Genomic DNA, 9,987 nt, shown 5'->3' on the forward strand with positions numbered 1-9,987 from the left:
GTGGTGGTGTTGTAACTTCTTCATTGTTACTCACATCTAAAATCTTCCCATCTTCTGGTGCTGGTTTTTCAGAATTCGTTGAAACCATATTAACATTCTCATTCCGAGGATTTACTTCAGTATTACTCGGTAGCTTTCCTTGTTCCCTCTCACTCATCATGCTAGCAAGAGTACCTACGTGTTTTTCAAGATTCAAAATGGAAGCTTGTTGAGTTCTTAATGACTGATCAAACTTCTCGTTCGTTTGGGTTTGAGATGTAATGAATTGTGTTTGAGATTCAATCAGCTTTGCCATCATTTCTTCTAGATTTGGCTTTTTCTCTTCGAGTTGTTGTGGTGGTTTATACAAGCTAGGTCTTTGTTGATTGAAAGTGTTGTTTTGAGTCGGTTGGTTATTCGGACCTTGTTGGTTATACCAGTTATTTTCGGGTCCTTTTGGATTGTAAAGAATGTTTTGATTTCGATTTAAGTTTAGCCTTGGCGGTTGATAATTATTTTGATAATTATTTCCCGGCCTTTGGTTCATATAGGAAACATTCTCTCGTTGTTCCATCGTTGGTTCAATGTGACAATCTTTCAATAAGTGTGGTCCACCGCATTGCTCACAACTGATTCGTATTGCGTGAATATCTTTATTCATCTTTTCCATTCGTCTTTCGAAAGCATCTATTTTTGCGGAAACGGAATCAAAGTCATGGCTAGAATCGGCTCTAGCCGCTTTAGATGATCGAAAGATATCTTTTTCTTGGTGCCACTCATGCGAGTGGGAGGCTGTGTTATCAATAATTTTGTAAGCTTCAGTTGCGGTTTTCTTCATAATGGAACCACCAGCTGTTATGTCGATGTCTTTTCGTGTAGCAACGTTGACACCTTGGTAGAATATTTGTACTATTTGATAAGTATCTAAACCGTGTTGAGGACATCCTCTCAACATCCTTCCGAATCTTGTCCACGCCTCATATAATGTTTCATTTGGATTTTGCGCGAACGTAACAATTTCTCCTTGAAGTCTCACGGCTTTGGATGCCGGAAAGAATCGTTTAAGAAATTTTTCAACTAAAACATCCCATGTGTCAATCGCCCCTTCAGGTAACGATTCTAACCAATCTTTGGCTTCTCCCTTTAAAGTCCAGGGAAACAACATGAGATAGATCTGCTCATCTTCCACTTCTCGGATTTTGAATAGTGTACAAATTCTTTTAAACGTACGAAGGTGTTCGTTAGGATCTTCATTCGGTGCACCACTGAATTGGCATTGGTTAGTTACCATGTGTAGGATTTGTCCTTTAATTTCATAATCTGGCGCATTAACTTCTGGCTTAACAATGGCGTGACCTTGGCCCGTGCGTGTGGCTCTCATTCGATCTTCCATACTTAGAGGTTCCGTTACTTCCATAATTGAATTTGTTGAATACGAATCACTAGAGGATTCTGATTTAATGGTTTGTGGCTCAGGAGGAATAATTAGTGGTTCAGGATCTTGGAATTGTCCTTGAATATGCTCCGGGTTCTCAGTTGTGAAATCGGGTTCAAAAGATGGATTATCGGAAATTTGCGTTGGAGTTCTTGGTTTACTAGATGACGATTCTAAAGAAAAATCAACGGCGACAATATTGGCTAGATGTCTTGATCGAGTTACAGGTGGTGAACGTACAAAAGGTGGTGAACGTCTTGCTCGGTGCATTCACTGAATATCCTATTAGTTTTTAAAAGGAAAGAAAAATTATATAAGTTATCCAATTAATAGACTTTTCTGATTTTGCCCACGTTTCGAATAGCCAAAAGATGCAGCAGAGGGGCAGGATTCGTTTGGTCTCAATATAATTGAGTACTGTTTGGCTCCAATAACCCGGTCCACGTACAAATCCAACTATTACTACGAACCAGAAAATTTTGATGTCTATTAATTTAACCACTTAAAATAAATTTTCGTAATTTTAAGAAATTTAGATAAGAAGTAGAATAAAAATCTATGTCCTAAAACTAGAATAGCGAGAAATAAGAAAGAAAAAGAGTTCGTCGAAAAAGATCGAAAAATAAAAGGTCGAAAAATAGGCGTCGAAAAATAAAAATAAGAAAGTAGTGCGAAATACGGCGTCGTAAAATTCTAAAGCACCTAAAACTTAGTCTAAGGAATAAGCACTTAAGGGATTTTACGGCAAAGCCTAAAAATTCTAGAAGTAAAAATAACTATGGCAAAACTAAACTTAATACTAAAAGTTGCGACTATAGTCTAAAAATCTAAAGGTAATAAAACTAAAAAAAACATTTTTTTTTTTTTTTTTTTTTACGTTTTTTTTTTTTTTTACGTTTTTTTTTTTTTTTTTTTTTTTTTTTAAAAAAAGATTTTTTTTTTTTTACAAATTTTTTTTTTTTTAAAACGAATTTTTTTTTCTTTTAAAAAAAAAAACGATTTTTTTTTACACAAATTTTTTTTTTTTTTTTTTTTTTTTTTTTTTAAAAAAACGATTTTTTTTTTAATTCATTTACTATTCATAAATAGTAAATGAAAATAAATTAATTAATTTACTATTCACATGAAAGCGACATGATAGCAATTATTAATTATAAGTTACATAATATACCCCTGAAGTATTTAATAAATACGACTTTTTTTTTTTTAAAATTTACGTATATTTTTGATTCTTAAATATTATTATATTATTATATTCTATTTCAATATTATTATATTATTATATTCTATTTCAATATTATTATATTATTATATTTTATTTCAATATTATTATAATTAAAAATATAGCGTTTTAGCGCTCCCCGGCAGCGGCGCCAAAAACTTGATGATGTAGCGTGAGGGTACGAAATAGTATTATTTTTTTACTAGGAAATACTACAAAATATGACACAAGTTTTATTAATTTACGGATGGGATATACCTAAACCTTGCTACAACACTATAGGCAGTGTACCTAATCGTAGAGTAGTGTAGTTTTTAGTAAGTCCGGTTCGTTCCACAGGGAGCTGGTGATACTTACTATATTTTTAACTATATTTATAAAAAATATATATAATTATATAAGTAGTAATATTATTATAAAAGGGGGGTTTTACCGTTTAATGACCGGTTTGTCGATTCTATATTTTAAGCGTAAAGATAAATGACGATAATTAAAGTGCGTAAAATAATGACAATAAATAAAATGACAGAAAATAAAAGTGCGATGAAAAATACAATAAAACAATTATGCTTATTTAAACTTCCGTAACCATGATGTTTGACTTTTTGATTTTAATTAATTGTCCAATGAGTTAATTGTCCTTTGTCCTGGATTATTTGAAACCTATGTGGTTTTTGTCCAAAATAGTTCATCGGTCATAAATATAAAGTGCGAGTGTCCTCGTCAAATTACCATTATACCCGAAGTCAAATATTCCAACTAATTAAGGATTTAAACTGTGACGCAGTTATCACTTCTGTCAACAATTACACCAGTTATCACTGTATGTAATCCACCCCTGTTTTGATTAGATATGAATATTAATTTACCCACTTGATCAGTTTGAATAATCAATTACCCAACCCGAATAATTAATTAAATGATTATAATAGATTCCATATGAACGTCGCTAAATAGGACAACCATAATCATTATTAATTATTAGGATAATTAATTTGAAGATAGGTTCGACAGACTCCAATGAGTTGTCACTCAATTAAACAATACCCCCCATCTATTAATAGTCAATAGTCCAATTTCCACAAGTGTCGGTCTTTTGCCCAAACCTTAATTATGGTACAAAGTTCAATAACCCCGTCTTAATATTTTAGCCCAACATCACGATTACTTCGGCTCAAATAAGCATAATAATAACTTAGCTACGATACATTAATGTAAAAAGGTTGAACATAACTTACAATGATTAAAAATAGCGTAGCGTTACACGGACAGAATTTCGACTTACACACTCAAACGATCTCTATCATAAATCTTATTATTATCATAATTTAAAATTAAAATTAAGATTATTGTTATATCTGATTACATTAACATTATGATAGAGAATTATAGATATAAATTATAGATATTGATATTGATAGATAGAAAAATAAGAAAAAGATAGAAGAAAAAAAAGAGATCGAAAAAAAAGTCTTCTTCCTTTCATCGTTACATATCGTTCCTTTTATAGGCGAAATTATAAATTGAATTTTCATTTACGACCCCTGAACTATGCTCAATTAACAACTTTTTATTATTTAATATTATTCTTATTATGATTTATTTAAATATTATATTTTATTCTTGTGCATAGTTGACTCGTAATTTTTACACCGTTGCGTCGAGCGCTGAAAGTTGGTTCATGCCTCGGTTCCGGATTTTCGAACGTCCTTGCGTACTATTTTATATCGTGTACTTTGCGTTTTGTAACTTGTACTCTTGTCATTTTTAGACGTTCTTCATCAATAATTTGAACCTTTTTGATTGTATCTTGTACTTTTGAGCTTTTTGGACCTTTGCGTCTTCAAATCTTCGTTTTCGCCTTTTGTCTTCGCATCGTTACATATCGTTCCTTATATATATATGTGTGTGTGTGTGTGTGTGTGTGTGTGTGTGTGTGTGTGTGTGTATGTATGTATGTATGTATGTGTCGATATGTAGATACATATGCATATATTATAGAACGTATATATGTATGTTAGATGCATTTCGGGTGATAATGAATATATTCGTGAATAATGAACTGTCATTCACACATATTCACATAATATTTAGATTCTTAATATCAATATCCATATATCTATTAATCGTCCATTTACATTATCTATATCCATTATGAATGAATCGGATCATATGAATACTAAAGCTTAAAAAAACTGCCCTCATTTTATTCCGCGTTTTCACTAAACCTTCAAATGGACCGCAATTTACTTGCTTATTTGTTCTACTATTTTATCTCCAGTTTTGTTCTTTTTTTATTTTTTGACAATATACCAACACTTTAGGTTAACATGATATATAGTTATGATGAATCATATCAAAGCAAAATGATATCAAAACAAGTTTAAATCAAAATATAAATAAATACAGAGTAAATGTTTACTAAATACTTCGTAAATAATTGTTCAGCCACAGCTGAAGACAAATAAAAATAGAAGAAAAGGGAGTAAAAAATGCAATTGTTACGTACGCCCGCGTGGGCAACATTTTGGTCCCGACCAATATGACATGCGGACACTGAATATTTGATTGTGCAACTTTAAATTATTTTTATATAAAGTATATTATTATACATTAATATTAGCTATAACTTTAATTTGATTTTAATTATTTATTGGATATATCCATTAAACTCCTTTCATGCGCATGGCTAATATGCCACAATCAATCAAAGTATTAAACCCCACTTCCCCATCTCATGCTTACACTTGTACCCACCAACGTCAACTATTTATCTACTACTATTTTCTTTTATTATTTTCTCTACTTATTTACTACTGTACTACGGATTAGTATATTATATTATATTCCACCTACTCATGTATAAAAATATACCAAGCGTGATCAAATGAGATGTTCAATTTGTAAGGGTACAAAGAAAGTTATCATCCTCTATAATATTTTTATTTTTTTATTATTTTTTCTTAGTGCAAAGCTAAGAAATTTTATTAATCGCCTAATAAAATTACATCTCATGATTTACCTTTAGCATGCTAGAGGCATACTAATGATCCTCCCCAGTATCCGAGTGATCCAATGGGAAGTAAAATTAGGGGGAAGATCGGAAGCAGCGTAATAATATCATTCATTGTCAGTGTAATAACATTCATCACATATCTGATGAATGTTAATTAGAAATCATCACGCATATGCGGAATGTTAATTAACATTGTAATAACCCTACTTTTTCCATTAACATTTCCGTTAATTATTTAACGAATTTATGTGACTTTTATTTCGTGTTTCGAACAGATAACATTTATATGTTATAATTTGTTGTAAATATAATTTGTAATATTTATTTATGACTTAATATGAAGTTAAGAATATTTATTCTTAAATTTTGTTGGTTATACTTTACGATTGTTAGATACCGTTAGTGATTTATCCGTATGCGTATCTGTTAATTGTTAAAAGTGTCAAATTATAAAAATGTAAAGCCTCATCACACATACGGGGAATGTTAATTAACATTGTAATAACCCTACTTTTTCCACTAACATTTTGTTGATTATTTTATGACCATATGTGACTTTTGTGTCGTGTTTGGAGTAGATAACATTTATATGTTATAAATATTAATTATAATATTTATTTGTGACTTAATATGAAGTTAGCAATATATATTCTTTAATTTTGTTGGTTATACTTGACGACCGTTAAATACTGTTAGAAGTTTATCCGTATGCGTATCTGTTAATTGTTAGGCTTTTAATCTTAAGTGTCAAATTATAAAAAATTAAAACTTTCATTCCCTGCCTCCCCTCATGGCCGATCGGCCAAGGCATCTCCAGAGTGCGATGTGTAACTTTTTGTTAAATGATGTTAACTAGGATTTGATCTCTTTCCAAATTTATTAATCAAAACACTACATCTTTTTCTTTTTTCTCTCCTTTGGCCGCAAATTTCACCATCACCTTCATCGTCTTCGACCACCATCAATCTCTACACAATTCTTCACTAAAACTTGCAATTGATTAAGGATTATTACTCGTACTGGTTTCCTAATCGTATTTCTAGGTTCAATTTTGAATTTAAGTGTAAGAACCCTAATGAAACAACCCAACCCGTATTCCATACGATAATTTTTTTTTTTTATATAATACACATTTATGCGCCAATTAAATATGTAAACCATTCCATAAGTTCCATTTAAACGTACATCAATTTAAATATTTACAAAAGACACGAAAGCCATTAATTAAGTTTAATACAAATTTGACCCACTACAAGGATAGTTTATAATCCAAACGACCTCGAGCATGGTTTGGGGCTAAACTACCCAAAACGTTAGGCCAACTTCAAAAGCTAACACCAAAAGCACCCCCGACAACATAAGCGGGAGACCACTAGTCCAAACATATGCCCTTACCCTTGTCCAAGCCGGAACCTATAAAATGGTAAACAACGAGAGGGTAAGCAAGGCTTAGTGAGTGCAACAATTATACATACATATATATAACCTACTTACCTGCAAACACTTACCAAATCCGCATACATACTAGTTACCTAATTAGCATACCTTTCACATGTATAACGCTAAGTATCACGATAACAAGGCTAGTATAACAATAGCTTATAACACAACAATACAATATGCTAAAACACAAGTATAACGATGATGTTCACAACATCCGTAGTACTCAAGATCTCAAGGCTAGCCCAACGAATGGTATCGTCAACATCGAACTTAAATCTCATTCGCCTATATTAATGTGGTATCGTCAACACCGAACTTTAAACCCACATATGAGGTATCGTCAACAACGAACTTTAAACCCTCATCAACGTCACTACAATAATCGTATGGCATTGTCAACATCGAACTTTAATTCCATACGTATGAGGTATCGTCAACAACGAACTTTAAACCCTCATCAACAACACAAATATACACTAGGGTATGGTATCATCAACATCGAACTTTAACCCATACCCCACAAGCAAATAAATCATATACATGCATATAAAATTATTCCACTCACCTTAGCACTTCGGTGGTGATTTAAATGCTTCCGTATACCTCGAGCAAAGTACCTAATACATAGGTACACATTCAATACATAACTAATGGCATTTACCACATTACTTACACTTTGAGCATTTAATGACCCAAATCGCATTAAATGACTCAACCACACCCAAAAACGTCCCTAAATGCCAAGACTCATATTGAATCGCTAAAGCTAGTGATTTAAAGTCTACTAACATTAACTAGCACAACCTAGGGTAATTCATACCCATCTCACCCAAACTAGGTCAACATTACCCATTTTGACTCATTTTGATACTTTGACTCACAAACTAGTCATACTTAGTTCATTAACTATTTTCATCATCATTAACAAGTGTATTAGTGACAAAGAACTCATTTAACACTTTCAACTTCAAATCTTAAGTCCAAACCCTAGATTATAGTTACTTAGGGTTTCCTTTCATCAACACAACCCAAGTTCACCCATTTTAACCCCAAGTGGGTCACATAAGTTTCAAATGAACCAAAACCCTAGCACAACTAATTAAAACTCGAAACATAGAGTTAGAACTTACCGAGACTATCTTCTTGTAGCTAGTAACAAGGAGAACAACTTTAATTCTAGCTCCTAGGTTTGATTCACAAATCTCCAACTCCAAATCTCAAGATTAAACTAAGTGGGTTTTGTGTTTTGGGAGAGAAATTGGAAAGAAAATGGAAAAGGAAATGAAATAAATGAATATGTGGTGGAGAGTTAATGCTCCCATCAGATCCACATGTCAATTTACTATTTTGCCCCTTAAAATCCCTTAATTTGAGCTAAGTCCGACACCAGTTCAGCAGAACTGTCGCGGCGCGGACTTAATCGTCGCGGCGTTACACATAAAGAGAAAATAGGCCCTCCTTAACCAACTTCCTGATCCTGGTTCGCTTGATATGCCACGGCGCGGACCCATTTGCCGCGGCGCGGCATTTGCCTGAGCCTGGTCACTTCGACCATTTAACACAAAACGATGGTTCAAACAACTAGTACACCACATTCACACTTCCTATGCACGCCTAGCTTCAACCTTAAGTCTCGCACGACTCAACTCCATCTCGACACATTATAAATACTCATACGCACGCATTCTCGTATATAAATATAATTATACATTTACTCAAAACTAACACTTTGGCTCATTTAATCACATAAACGAACATGTATGATCGTGCTAATAATTTAGTTTGTACCTTTAAATATGTACGGGAAAAACGGGATGTTACAACTCTCCCCCACTTGAATCGGAGCGCGTCCTCGCGATCTAAGCCGCATGACAAGAATGAAGATAAACCAACACAAACTCTTCGGGCTCCCAAGTGAACTCGAAACCCTTACTACGACGCCATTGAACTTTAAAAGTCCTTACCTCTTTATGTCTCAATCTTTTAACCTTCTCATCAAGTATGGCAATCGGTTCCTCGATATACTCTAACTTATTATTTAGCTCAATCTCGTCTAATGGCACCCAAGATGAATCATCCGCAAGACACTTACGGAGGTGGGAAACATGAAATGTATTATGGATCCCCGCAAGCTCTTCGGGTAATTCCACACGATACGCGACCTCACCAACACGAGCTAAAACCTTAAACAGCCCAATAAACCGAGGGGCTAACTTTCCTCGTTTCCGAAACTGAATAATACCCTTCCATGGCGAAACTTTGAGCATCACCATCTCACCTTCTTGAAATTTGATCGTTCGTCTACGTTTATCGGCATAAGATTTTTGCCTATCTTGAGCCTTTTTCAAATGCTCTCGAAACACATCAATCTTGCTATTCGTCTCTAAAACCAAATCGGTACTCCCGATTTCCTTTTGTCCCACTTCACCCCAACAAATCGGGGTTCGACACCTACGCCCATACAACATCTCATAAGGTGGCATCCCGATACTAGTATGATAACTATTATTGTACGAGAATTCCACCAAAGGTAAGTGCTCGTCCCAACTACCACCAAAATCGATAATGCACGCACGTAACATATCTTCCAAAGTTTGATTCGTACGTTCGGTTTGACCGTCCGTTTGAGGGTGATACGCCGTGCTCAATTTCAATTGTGTACCCATATCCTCATGAAACTTTTCCCAAAATCGAGATGTAAAACGAGTATCTCGATCCGAAACAATCGATATAGGAACGCCGTGTCGATAGATGACTTCCTTGATAAACAACTTAGCCAAGGTCCCCGACGATATCGCTTCTTTAATGGGAAGAAACAAAGCGCTTTTCGTCAATCGATCAACTATAACCCAAATCGAATCAAACTGGGTTCTCGCCGTTTTAGGTAACTTT

The sequence above is a fragment of the Rutidosis leptorrhynchoides genome, chromosome 6, assembly GCF_046630445.1.
Source record: "Rutidosis leptorrhynchoides isolate AG116_Rl617_1_P2 chromosome 6, CSIRO_AGI_Rlap_v1, whole genome shotgun sequence".
NCBI lineage: Eukaryota > Viridiplantae > Streptophyta > Magnoliopsida > Asterales > Asteraceae > Rutidosis > Rutidosis leptorrhynchoides.